The following is a 14,629-nucleotide window of genomic DNA, read 5'->3' on the forward strand; positions in this document are numbered from 1 at the left end:
CAAAAAAGCACAATCCAAGTGACACGAAAATGCATGCTTTGGGGTTCTAAGAAAAATTTTCATTCATCCCCCTGAGGGGGGATGTGTATATATATTAGAAAATATTATTAATTACTTTAAATGACTGATACCGAGAGATAAAGAGGTGGCATGGTTTATTTAAAAAGATACTACTAGTTTACTAGTCTCGTTGAATGGATCAACTTCTTCAGGTATCACAATCAAAGATATATACAAAATATAACAGAGACTTAAAAATTGCATTAACAGTACTAGCACAAAAGACAGTACTACATTTTGAAAACAGTAATGCGAGCTTGAGTTAAGGTAATTTCTCTAGATTCGACAATCTTTCTTTCAAGTTCATCATAGCATACATGGATATTAGAAGTTTGTGTCCAGTCCACAATGTGTTGGCGGCCTTCATCTGAATTAACAGAAAAAAGAACGCGGCTAGAGAGAGCGCTGACTCTAGTCCTGTTGTTGGAAATATCTCTACGGTGTTCTTCCATACGTAAAAGGATGGATTTAGCAGTCTGGCCGTAGTATGGCTTTCCACAATCACATAAAATCTTGTAGATTCCTAGAAACTGAGTGGGAAGATGTTTCTCTTTAGGTTTACTAAGTATGGAGCGAAGTTTTGGGAGCGTAGAGAAGCAAGTTCTGAAGTTAAATTTCTTGAGAATTTTAGCTAGTTTTGATGAAAGAGAGTTGATGTAAGGCAACGAAATAAAGGCTCTGGGGGGAGAGGGATCTTCAGAAGCAGTTGAGTGAAGGAGAGAAAGAAATTTATCAATCTTATTAGGAGAGAAACCATTATTAATAAAAATATTTTTAAGAAAAGGAGTTCATTTTCAATTTCTGTTTCTTCTGTAAGTAAAGACTTGACCCGGTGTGCTAAGGTGGAAATAATACCAAATTTTTGCTGAGGATAGTCATGAGAAGAAGCATGAAAGTGTCTGTCAGTATGAGTAAGTTTTCTAAAAATTGAGATTTTAATACTTTCAGAACATCTGGTAAGCTTCAGATCTAGAAAGGGGAGGCTTTTTATGTGTCAGGGATTTTATTTGGAACTCAAGCTCGCATTACTGTTTTCAAAATGTACTACTGTCTTTTGTGCTAGTACTGTTAATGCAATTTTTAAGTCTCTGTTATTTTTTGTATATTTCTTTGATTGTGATACCTGAAGAAGTTGATCCATTCAACGAAACTAGTAAACTAGTAGTATCTTTTTAAATATATATATATATATATATATATATATATATATGTAGAAACTATTACTAAAATCTTGGTATTTCTAGCCTGGCCCCCACTGATGAGACCTCAATAAAGGTCGAAACCGGTCTGGGTAGTGGCCCCTTGTCTTTAATACAAAGCATCATACATCTCCTCCAGGAGATGTATGATGCTTTGTATTAAATATATATATATATATATATATATATATATATATATATATATATATATATATATATATATATATATATATATATATATGTGTGTGTTTTAATAATATTCCAACCGAGTAAAATTTAATAATACTATTTTTAATAATATTCCAACCGAGTAAAATTTAATAATACTATTTTTAATAATATTCCAACCGAGTAAAAATGAAATTATGAAAATATCTACTTTCCTGATGACGAGGAATTAAATTCACTGGTCAAAGAATATGAGAAGAATCTCAGAGCGATTGGATTACACATCGACAGACTTGTATTTCTCAAAAGATGTAAGTGCAATTCTATTATTCCACGCTTCCTTAATTTTAAAGAATCGATAAAAATTGCTAGTGCTGAAAGGATTTACAGGAGAGAAAAACTGGATCTTTTATCGGAACGCATTTGTGATATCAAACGTTGTCTTTCCGCTTATTTCTCTAAGAAGACCTACCATGAAATACGTATATCGCATTCTTTAGACAGTTCATCTTGGAACTATTTAAAAGAAATTAGCACTCTTAAAGCTTCTAAAATACAGAATTTAAATAAAATCAACCTCATTAGAAAATATGAATCTCTTAAATATATACAGGATAGCAAAACTTCTCATTTTGACTCTACCTATTTAAAAAAAGTTGTTATCAATAAGTCTTCCCATCAACTATCTTTGGTAGAAGAAAGCATACTTGCTAAAGCTCTCAAATTTGTCACTGTTCCTACATCCATTCCTAAAGAACATCTCTTATCAAAGATAGAAAAGGCTGCTTCTTTATTATCAAACAAATAAGCTAATCTCCTCCGTATGGAAGCCATTATCACCATAAATAAAGCTATACCTCCACCAGACAACATTTCGTACTCTGAAAGAGCAGCTATTAAGTCTTTAAAAGATAATAATAACATCGTTATTCTTCCGGCTGACAAAGGGAATGCGACTGTCATCTTAGACAAGTCTGATTACCATAATAAAATCTTGGAACTTTTAAACAATGATACTTACCCAGAAATTAATAGTGACCCTACTATTGAACTACACAATAGAACTAATACTTTATTGGAGTTACAAAGAAACATTCGTCTTTCTCTTAGGTCACTTCATCCCTTGATTCCTCGACTGTATGGTCTCCCCAAGATTCACAAAACAAACTGCCCACTCAGACCTATAGTTGAGGGCATACACTCTCCTACCTACAACCTCTCCAAATATATCGCGAGTTTTCTAAGAAATCTTTCTGGAATTTCCTCTTCACATATTAAAAACTCTGCAGATTTTGTTTCAAAAATCAAGGATATCAAACTTGAAAAAACAGATTTAATGGCCGGTTTCGATATTGTTTCTCTCTTTACAAATGTACCTGCTCAAGAAGGCCTCGATCGTCTCAAGAACAAATTATCAAAAAAAAAAAAAACGCTTTGCTTTACTCTCCCATTTCATAAAGTCAGGATACTTCAAATATGACAATAAGATCTACTTACAAAACTCAGGTCTGGCCATGGGCAGCCCACTCTCTCCGATTTTCGCAGATATATTTCTCAAGATTTTGAAGAAAAAGCTATTAACTCCTTTCACCTTAAACCAAAATTTTGGTATCGCTATATTGATGATATTTTCCTCATTTGGGAAGATGGTGTAAACAACCTCAATTTATTTTTAGACCACCTAAACAAGTTTCATGAAAAAATCTCTTTTACCTTCGAACTAGAATCCGATGACTGCCTCCCCTTTCTAGACTTGAAACTAACCAGATGTACTGAGAGTATTAAAATCTCAATTTTTAGAAAGCCTACTCATACTGATGGATACCTTCATGCTTCATCCCATCACTGTCCCCCAGAAAAATTTGGTATTATTTCCACTTTAGCTCACCTGGCCAAATCTTTACTTACAGAAGAAACAGAAATTGAAAATGAACTCCTTTTTCTTAAAAAACTTTTATTAATAATGGTTTCTCTCCTAAGAAAATTGACAAATTTCTTTCCCCCAGTCACTCAAATACTTCTGAAGATCCCTCTTCCCCCAGAGCCTTCATCTCTTTGCCTTACATCAGCTCTCTTTCACCAAAACTGGCAAAAATTCTCAATAAGTTTAACTTCAGAACTTGCTTCGCTACGCTCCCAAAACGTCGTTCAATACTTACTTAACCTAAAGAGAAACATCTTCCAACTCAGTTTCCAGGAGTGTACAAGATTTTATGTGATTGTGGAAAGCCATACTACGGCCAGACTGCTAAATCCATCCTTCTACGTTTGGAAGAACACCGTAGCGATATCTCCTATAATAGGACTAGAACCAGCGCTCTCTCTCTCTCTCTCTCTCTCTCTCTCTCTCTCTCTCTCTCCCTCTAGTCACGTTTTCTTTTCAGTTAACTCAGACGAAGGCCGCCAACACATTGTGAACTGGATTCAAACTTCTAACATCCATGTGTGCTATGGTGAGCTCGAGAGAAAGATTGTCAAATCTAAAGAAATTTCTCTAGATTCTTCTCATATCAACAACAGCCTAAGTTTCAATCTCTCTGACGCACACGTTGCCTCTGTTCAGTATTGGCGCACTCGCGACAGCGCCTAGTCTACGTTTATTTGGAACTCAAGCTTGCGTTTTGTTTTCAAACAGGCTACTGTCTTTTTGTACTTGTTCTGTTAATACAATTTTAAGTCTCTAATTCTTTATATATTTCTTTGATTGTGATACCTGAAGATGTTGATCAATTCAACGAAACTAGTGAACAAGTAGTATCTTTTCAAATATACCATGTCATCTTTTTATCTCTCGGTATCAGTCATTAAAGCTTTTTAATAATATTCCAACCGAGTAAAAATGAATTATGAATATATATATATATATATATATATATATGCGTCCCGAATAGTGTAAGTACGGCCCTTTCTATTTTGATCAGACAGAGAAATCTATTGAGCTACTCATGGAAGAGCAAATGAGAGATATCACGTATGGCAGAATTAAGGCTAGCGCTCAGTCTAATCACATTTCAATTCTGATAACCGTGACGATGAATCACTCACCGAGTGATCCGGAACAAATCAGAAAACAATTTTAGATGCTATGATGAGTTTGAGAAATGAATTATTGAATAGACAAAAACTGTCCACATTCGGATCCACCTTAATACTAACCAATCTGACTGTTGCTCCTCAGTTATCCAACTTTGGCGTATCAACAATACTATACCATCCAGAACTCCTTCAAAATCCAAGATCAGAAATCATTAACAAGGGATAAATATCTGCCCCGGTAGTCAGGTGGTAAAAGCTGCTGTTGGCTTTTACCTCCGATTCTCAAGACCGACATTTATTTGAATATCGAGACGTTTATTTGATGACTACCTGACTACTGAGACAAACATTTGCTGGTTTATGCGGGAAGTAAACCAGCACATGCTGCTGATTCACATGCCATGTAAGACATGAATGTTTTCAAAATCCTGATGAAGCTCTACAGCTAATTCGGGCAAGTTTGCGAGTTCAGAGCAGAATCCTTCTAATTATAGTTTATAAGCCGTGCCTTAAATAATTCACTTATAACTAAATTTTCCCAACTTTCATCTAAGTATCACATGCGCACAACTAATAAAACAAAAAAAAAAAGAGATGGCAAAGATTAAAAAATGTGGCATAGATTACTTTATCGAAATAAACAAGACACAAGAATGACTCCTATATTCTTTTATTCCATAGCAACATACAAGGATTTTCAATTTTTCAAAATTAGCCCACGATTTACATTTATTTTTTACATAATTTTACATATCGATTTTTACAAATATGGGTTTTTTAAAGAACTGCTTTTAATAAATATGACTATGGTCTCACACTGTACAGTGAATTCCTCATCTTAATACATTCATAAACATCGTGCTTACGTCGGGAGTCGAACCCACACTGTATTGGTGTAAAAAGCTCATATTTATCCTTACACCAGTCTCTCATATATGAGAACAGAAGATTTTCTTAATAAGCGAATTTACCTGGAAATAGCTGAAATAGTCATATAAAACCTTTCAAATATCCTTTAAACATTACGAATATCCATTTCGAAAGAATAATAAACTAGGTAATTAAAATGAACTGGATAAGAAACTATATAGTTAGCAAATATGAAATCATACAGTAGGACTGTTTAATTTTATGGAGTTCGTTTGAATGTCACACGTGCTTTCTCCATAGACGAGAATAGGATAACCTTGGCATTTTGAGGACTGCGTCTTTGACAGTAAGGAAACTACCTTGAATTGTTAATTATGAACATGTGTCGATAGCTATATCGATTCATTGTTACATTTACTAAGTTACTTACTTCAAAAATGTAATTAAAATTCGTGCTGCTTTGTCCTTTAGAAAGTGTCTTCTCAGTGCAGTTGGAAGAATGTCACACACACACACACACACACACACACACACACACACACACACACACACACACACACACACACACACACACACACACACACACACACACACACACACACACACACACACACACACACACACACACACACACACACACACACACACACACACACACACACACACACACACACACACACACACACACACACACACACACACACACACACACACACACACACACACACACACACACACAGAGAGAGAGAGAGAGAGGAATATTAGATTTCATAAAGCTAATGTTGCTGTTCAAAGAGCAGCTTTCCATAGCGCAGCACGAGACTATTCGCTTGAAGATCGGCAATCAAATCTCGTGTAAAACGTGAATGACACTTAAGAAATGCGCGTTGAGTAGCTAGTCTCGTACGGAGATGGAAGGGACAGCCATCCTCAGCAAAACAAATAAACTAGCTGATGAACATACAGAATTGATGGACATAATATACGTAAATCACGATGCACGTGTGCTATAGGGCTACAGCCTTAGTTGCTTTAATATTAAACAATGTCATTTAAGGGATTGATATAATAAAAACACATCATACTCGTATGTACAGTATGTAGCAAGCATTTCGACGTAGTATATAGTCTTTGAAATGGTAAAGATATTTACCATTTACCATTACCATTATGATAATGGTAAATATATTTACAATTTCAAAGACTATATATTTAAAGATATTTAAGAAATAGTTTTATTTGGGAGCAGAATAAGACGTCTGTCTTAGTCGTGGTATACACTCAAACTAATGATTTGTAATCCACCTTCAGTCTACTAAAACAGCCTTTTCGAACAAAAAATTATAATTTTTTTATAATTTCAAACTAAAATTTATATCACTAAAAATAACAAATAGGATACTTGTCCAGTGCGAGCCTCAGCTACTGGGTGGGTCCGCAGGTGGTGATAGCGGAACGGCTTGCAGATATTTAAGCTAGCTGCAATGAGGGGAAACCTGAGCGGCCCCGAACCGAGGCGATAGTGTTAATAGGGCACTACCAATCACTGTAACATGGTCAGGTCGTCATGTAATGGTCATACCGCAGTCCCTTGATAACCCGTGCGGGTTACCAAGGGACGCTTCGGGCTTTAGGCAGAGGTTCAAAAAATATGTTAGTCTCCCTTAGACACCGTTCATCGGCACTCTGCTAGAGGAAACTCAATGGGCCCGCTACCTGTTTGGGGAGGTGTTTAGTGACAGCGCAAAGAAATGGTTCTGTAAAAGGACGGAAATGGCAACGACAACGGCACCAGACTATGGCTTTAGGCAACTGAAACATCTTTTCTCTGACAGGGAAGGAAAATGAACTGGTCGAAGAAGCTAAGCGCTACCAACTAGATTTAGTCGGGCTTTCTTCGACCAAGAGGAGAGGCTCTGGAACTGTCGACCTGGGTGAGGGGTGGAAGCTCTATTACTCCGGTGTGAGCCAAGCAATGTCTGCTCAGGTGGATAATCCCCCAGCTGTCAGACTGTGTTGCTGAGTGGATCCCATTGAGAGGACGGGTATGTGTATTAAGGCTCCAGATGAAAAACCACAACTTGACTGTGGTGCAAGCCTATGCACCAAATCTGGAGTCACAATACTCTACCTTCTTAGAGGAAGTGGATGCTGTTTTTGACAGGGTAGCAGACATGAAATCAGTCCTGCTAATGGATGACTTCAATGCACATGTTGGAACAGATGGCCAGACATGGAGGAGTGTGGTTTGGGAGGAACGGAGACCCTGACCTTAAGGCGAATGGTCAGAAATTATTGGGCTTCTGCTGTACAAACAGCTGGTCCATAATCAATACCTTCTTCCAGCACCGAGAAGTTCATAAGTACACCTGGTACAGGGATACACTTGGACAAAGGTCTCTGATTGACTTCTTTATAGTCTCAGCAGACCTATTTTCCTCAGTACTGGACGTTCATGTAAGGAGAGGAGCAGAACTGTCAACTTACCACCACCTTGTTGTCTTCACTCTACGGCTACAGAAACCAAATGCTACCATCAACGGTGGTAGACCTAAGCAGCTATATCGTGTGAAATGGGAGGCATTGGAAAATGAGGTTGTGAGGAAGAAATTTATAGATAACATCTCCTCCAAGTTCAAAGACATTCCCAGACATACTGCAGATGTTGAGGAGGACTGGGAACTGTTCAGAAAACTGCTGTCACTGCCTCTGCACTCTCATGCTGTGGGCAGAAAGCAGCTCATCGTGGCGACGGGCAGTGAAAAAAGGACACCTTGGTGGAACCAAGAGGTCCAAAACGCTATCCGAGCAAAAAAGGAGGCCCACCTAACATGGCTTAGGATCAGGTCACCTGAGATGCGTTTCCAGTACACTGAGGCATTGAAGACAGCAAAGAGAGGGCTTAGGAATCCTTTGGAGAAAGATTAGACTCATCCTATGCAAATGCAAACAAGATATTCTGGCAGACCATCCGCCGCCTTCGGAGGAGAAAATCGTGCACAACAAGGGCATTTAAGGCCTCTGATAGTGCATTTTTAACAACCGAGAAGGATATCTTCCACAGATGGAGGGAATAGTTTGAGAGCCTTCTTAAACCGGGTGGCCTGGAAGCTGTGGATACCCAAGAGGTGCAGATCGGGGTGATGACTAGTCTCACAGCAGAAGAGGTCCATTTAGCAATAAAATCGCTAAAATCAGGCAAGGCTGCTGGTGACGATGAAATCCGGCCTGAAATGCTAAAAGCCTTAAATCGAGACGGTTTTCTCTGGCTGACTCGAGTGTGTCAGGCTGCTTGGATATCTGGACGAGCACTAAAACAGTGGCAGGCAGGCATAATAATAGCTGTCTTCAAGAAGGGAGACCAGAGAGATTGCAGCATGTATTGTGGCATCTGTCAGTTCAGCCTAACTTGGAAAGTATATGTTAGGTGCTTGGAAAGAAGATGCGGGAGCATAGTTGAGTCAATGTTCCAAAAAAAAAAAAAATGTGGCTTTCGTCCTCGTAGAAGCACAACTGACCAAATCTTCACGTTAAGACAAGTCTTGGAGAAATCTTGGGAATATGCCAAGACTGCCTACACATGTTTTGTGGACTTGCAGAAGGCATATGACCGGGTTCCTCGGGATAAGCTTTGGCGAGTAGTACAGGAGCATGGAGTAGATGGCTAACTATTAGCTGCATCAAGTCCGTGTATGAATGCCCGGAGTTTTATGTCAGGGTAAACAACACAAAGTCTGAACCTTTCACCGTCTCCATTGGTCTCCACCAAGGGTGTGTTCTGTCACTCCTCCTTTTCATAATATTTCTGGACTGGATTGATAGGCACAGCCGAGGTAGTGAGTGTGTCAGAATTGAAAGATGTAGCATTGGACGCCATCCAATGCTACATCTTTGCCACAGATGACCTCCAGCAGACCCCGGATAGGTTTGTAGCTGTTTGTGCAGAAGTCGGGATGAAGATCAGTGTGGCCAAAACGGAAACATCTGTGGTCTCAAGACAACTGTCCCAGTCCACTCTACATGTGAGTGGAGTCCCACTGAGGTAGGTGGAGAAGTTTAAATACCTTGGGTCCATATTCACGAGTGATGGAAAGTGGGACGTAGAGCTAGATACTCGAAATGGCTCAACAAGCACAATATTGCAGGAGCTTGACAGTTCGGTAGTATTGAAGCGGGAGTTAAGCCAGAAAGAAAAACTGGCTGTCTTCAATACAATCCATGTATCCATCCTCACCCCTATAGTCATGAGAGTTGGGTAATGACAGAATGAATGTAGACACGAATCCAAGCAGCCTTCGAGGGGTTGCGGGGCTGCAATTCGGGAAACCCTCAATACTCAACCGCTGCTTCTCCGTGTTGAGAGATCGCAGTTACAATGGTACAGGAACTTGGTCAGAATGCCACAAGAGAGGCTCCCCCAGCAGGCCCTCTTTGGCAAGCCAAAGGGGGGTAGGCCACGTGGAAGGCCAAGGACTCGCTGGATAGATTATATCCAAAACCTTGTATGGACACGTCTGGGAGTCCCACCAGAGCACCTGAGCTTGGTGGCAGAGGATCATGACCATTGGAAGTCCCTCTTGCAGTTGCTGCCCCACAATCCAATTAGGAAAGGTGGGCCTTGAAGATGGATGGATGGATACTTGTAGCATCAAGGGCTCGTTAGTAGAATATACGATAACACACTTACTAGAATTCGTAGCGTACGGATTTTCAATATTTTTAAAGAGACGCTCCGCTTTTTTTCTTAAAAAGATAATAAAATTCTTGCGTTTCCTCCTTCATGTTTCATAACAATTACGAGTATACTTCAGACTAATGTAAAAGGGAAATGCACACAGAGATAATTATTTTAAAAATTACAGGTTTCAAATTCCTAAACTGGTATATTAATGTTAAAATATTTAATGGGATTGCTGGCTTGCTCTTCAGCACATACTCTGCTTTGGAAGAAGTCAGTGGACATCCCCATGGGCAATGTGCATCGTGCCATTGTGCAGTATTTTTAGCAAGTATAAATTTGAGGAATGTAATGCTAAGTCATTTCAACTGTGTCCGGGTGAAATGGCTGAGAGAAGGGAACTGACGGTGTTCGAAATAGGAGTTGTAGTAGGATGTCATGTTGCAGACCTATCTGTTCGGCAAATTGTTGAAAAAACTGGGCCATTCCAGGTCAATAATCAGTGATCCCATCCTGAGATGGAAGCGCAGGGAGTCAACCGCAAGTTCTACCCACAGTGGATGATCCATCACACTCACCTAAAGTGATCGCAGGATGCTACGAAAGATAATATGTAAAAACCATCATTCACTGGCCGACATATCTAGTGCTGAGTTCCGTGCATCTACTTGAACTGGAACACGAAAACATTGAGTGCAGATGTTCACTACATTCCAGGACCACAATATGCAAACCCTACATTACCCGAACCATCATGCAACGTTGTCTTGAGTGGCGGTAACATTGCGTACACAGTGGGAGGTGTGTACAACTGCTAACCAGAGAAATTCATTGAAATCTTAATAACCCAAATTCTTAAGATGTTGTGACTACATTGCAGTTAAACCATAATGGCAACTTACAATATAATAATGTCCACGAAATAAGCATGAAAGTTGCAAATGTTTTTAATGTTATATTGTATTGAAATAAGTGGATGGAATATCAAGTACATGCGGGAGTTGTGTTCGAAAATAAACAATAATATTCACCATTGCTTTGCATCCCCCTTTAGAAATGTCTCTCTTGCCCCATGCGTGACCACTGGTCTAGAATTTAATGTACCACTGCATGTTGTAAATAGCCTTAGAAAACTATACAAAGAAGAACAGGTACAAAAGCGTGCATTAAACACTAATATGATATCAGTAACAAGCATAGATCGCGATAGAAGGAAATTTTCAAACATATTGTTTCCTTGTTACAGCAAGCTGTTTGAATATCCCAAATCAATTTTTGACTTTGGGCGATTAATAGAGAAAAGGAAATGATCATCTTCATCAAAAAATAAAAATAAATAAAAAATAAACATAAAATAGTCGACAATTCTAGAGGTCATCTATAGTACACTTCCATCATGAACCACTTAGATATCTCGTTGGAAAATATGAGAATGGAGATACTGTAAGATTACCGAAAGACATCCCCTGAAACACCACTCACTTTGCATTGTATTTGCTCTAAAATCGTGTACTGAATTGTATTATACATTATTTGTAGGAATTAATGTACTAGATTAATAACAACTGGCATTCTATGTCATTTAGCAGTCTAACTGCCACATAATAAATTACTGTTGAATGATTGTAACCGAAACTTCAGTAAAGAATCTGCTTTTTGAACATAAATGCTTATATTATAAAATTAATAAACACATTTATGTTCCAAAAGAAGCTGAAATAATTCAATATAGTTCTCAACAGCACTGTACTTCTGAAACCAATAAACTGTATGCCCATCTTGAATGCCCGCTCAGCTGCTAATAACTATGCAAAGAGCCTGACTTCGGATTATTCTTCGAAGAAAGGGAAGACCAGAAGATACAACTATGGAAAGAATCCAAACTGCTTACTTCGTTACACATGACATTCTTGCCGTACTATCCATTTCAACATAATCATGGTCCATTTCGTTAAATGAATATAAATGAGTTTCTGTTCCTGATTTACTTAGAATATTGTCTGCTTAGATAACAGCATCATTTTTATTCCCTGTCCCAAACTTTCTTTTGGCTTTCTTCCGCCTCGAATTCTGCTAAGCTTTCAGCCTGACCTTCCTACCAGAAATGACTATGACTGATATTCCGACACACACACACACACACACACACACACACACACACACACACACACACACACACACACACACACACACACACACACACACACACACACACACACACACACACACACACACACACACACACACACACACACACACACACACACACACACACACACACACACACACACACACACACACACACACACCATTAATTATACTTCATTCAGCGCTCTCCGCTGCACATTTAAACACCAATCTCCAAATGACACATAAATACATTAAAATACTTTTCCTTACTCGATCCCTCCAGCTACCACAAGATATGCGATTTTAAGAAATTCTGGATTACATACAAGAAATTTCATCTGATATTATAGCATTTAATTGCTATTCCATGTTCCTACCCCCTCCCCTTGAAAGCAGCTTCCTTATGATGAGATAGCAAGGAGACTTTTTTAATGCAGTCTTTATTTGTTAATTAAACTTTTATTTTATTATTTTTTAATGTAGCTTAAAAACATCAGGTATTGCTTTTACTTATTCATCATCATCATGCTTTTCAAGGATTTAGGATTAGAGTGGCCTGTTTTGGTCTTACAAGACATCGTTGAATCTCTTTAGAGGACGTTTTTTATTTAAGGCTTGTTTTGGTCATATTTCTATTTACATTCTTTCAACATGTTCCACCCATTCATGCTATATTTTTACATTTTTTCTATTACTAATTCCTAGTTTAATTCTTTCATAATTTCTTCCTTTCTTTTGTGATCAAATAGAGTTGCAGTTTTTCTCCTAAACTTCACTTCAGCTGTTATTAATGTTCGTTTGTCTTTTTGTTTTATTGTCCAGATTTCACTTCCATACAATAGGACTGATAGGGCTAATGTATTTGTATACTTTTAGTCTGGTTTGTTTTTGAACTAGGTTTGGTTTAAATACAGAGTTAATTACACCTGTTCTTTTTAAATATTTTGCAATTTTTTGGTTTATATCTTTTTTCATTTTCATACGTAATCATACAACTTAAGCAGTTAAATGAATTCACCTGTTCCAAAATCTTGTTATCTATTACTATTTTAGTTCTTATTGGATCGTCTCCTTTAAAAGCCATCGTTTTTTATTTTTCTGTTGATATTATCATCCCATTATCTTTGGCTATCTCATTTAAATTTAAAATATCTTTCTGTAAGTTATTTTCAGAATTTGTAATTATTATTTGGTCATCAGCAAAAAAGGAGAGTGTTTAAGTTCGCAGTAGGAGAAAGTTATATACCTTGATGGAAATTTTTATTCCATTTTACTATTATTTCATTTAGATAAATATTAAAAAGAGGTGCTGAAAGGGGACATCCCTGTCAGACTCCTTGGTTTATCTCTCTCGGATATGATAGTTCATAATTTATGAACTATCATATCCGAGATAGCTTTGAGGATAGCTTTCAGGATATTATTTGGTATTTGTCTTTCTTTTAATCTGTTAAATAAAATACTTCTTTTAACTTTATTAAATGCTTTTTCAAAGTCAATAAATGTAAAATGTGTTTCTAAATAGTATTCTCTTCTTTTCTCTATTATTAATTTTAAGCAAAATGCCAGGTCTATACATGATCGTACTTTTCTAAATTCATTTTGTACTTCTAAAATAAAACTTTCAGAATATTTTATTAGTTTATTATTTAAAATTCTGTTATATATATTTTGTAACAGAAATTTAGAATACTTATACCACTATAATTTTAGGGTCCTCTCTACTATCTTTTATAAAGATAGGGATCACTATTGCTTTTTTCCCATTCTGTTGGTGCGTTGCTTGTTGAATAGATTTTATTTAAAAATAATAAGTCTTTCTTTGAACCTTATTCCTGAATATTTATATAATTCTGAACCTAACTTATCTTCTCCATATGATTTTTCCATTTCTTGTTTCTTTCAGGCTAATTTCTAATTCTTCTTCATTTATGATTTCGCTGGTATTATATCCAGCATCTTCGGAGCATACAAACAAAGTTTGTTACAGTAGCGAAACAAACTTTGTTTCGCTACTGTAACAGTGGGACTAGTATGAGTAATTGTAGGGTGCAACACAAAGACTAAAGTCCTAATTAGGCGCCATCTAAGTTTAAAAAAAAACAATAAAAAAACATCATTTTGGTCTTAGGATGACTGTCTCCCAAATCTTTGATAGATTTATACAGCCATACTTGTTAAGGTTTGGAGTATGTTTCAGGGGGCTTCTGTGGATTCCAGGAACAACCTCTCTGACTTGTAAAAGCTTCTGTGCAGTACTTTTGTTTTTTTTTCAATTGATCCTGTGTGCAAGGGTATCCAGAGCGTGGTCTGCCAGACCCGACGTGCCATAGCGAAAGTGTCGGATATATTTTTTTGTGTTCACAGAGGCTGATGTACGCAGTTCTTCCTGTCTGTCCATAGTAGGCTCGTTGACATGAACAGGGCACTTCATAGACTCCTGCATGCGATAAAGGAGAGAATCTGTCCTTGGGTGAGCGGATGAGAG

The sequence above is a fragment of the Typopeltis vanoorti genome, chromosome 3 (genome assembly GCF_054136105.1).
Source record: "Typopeltis vanoorti isolate ZY-2024b chromosome 3, IOZ_Tvanoo_1.0, whole genome shotgun sequence".
Classification (NCBI taxonomy): Eukaryota; Metazoa; Arthropoda; class Arachnida; order Uropygi; family Thelyphonidae; genus Typopeltis; species Typopeltis vanoorti.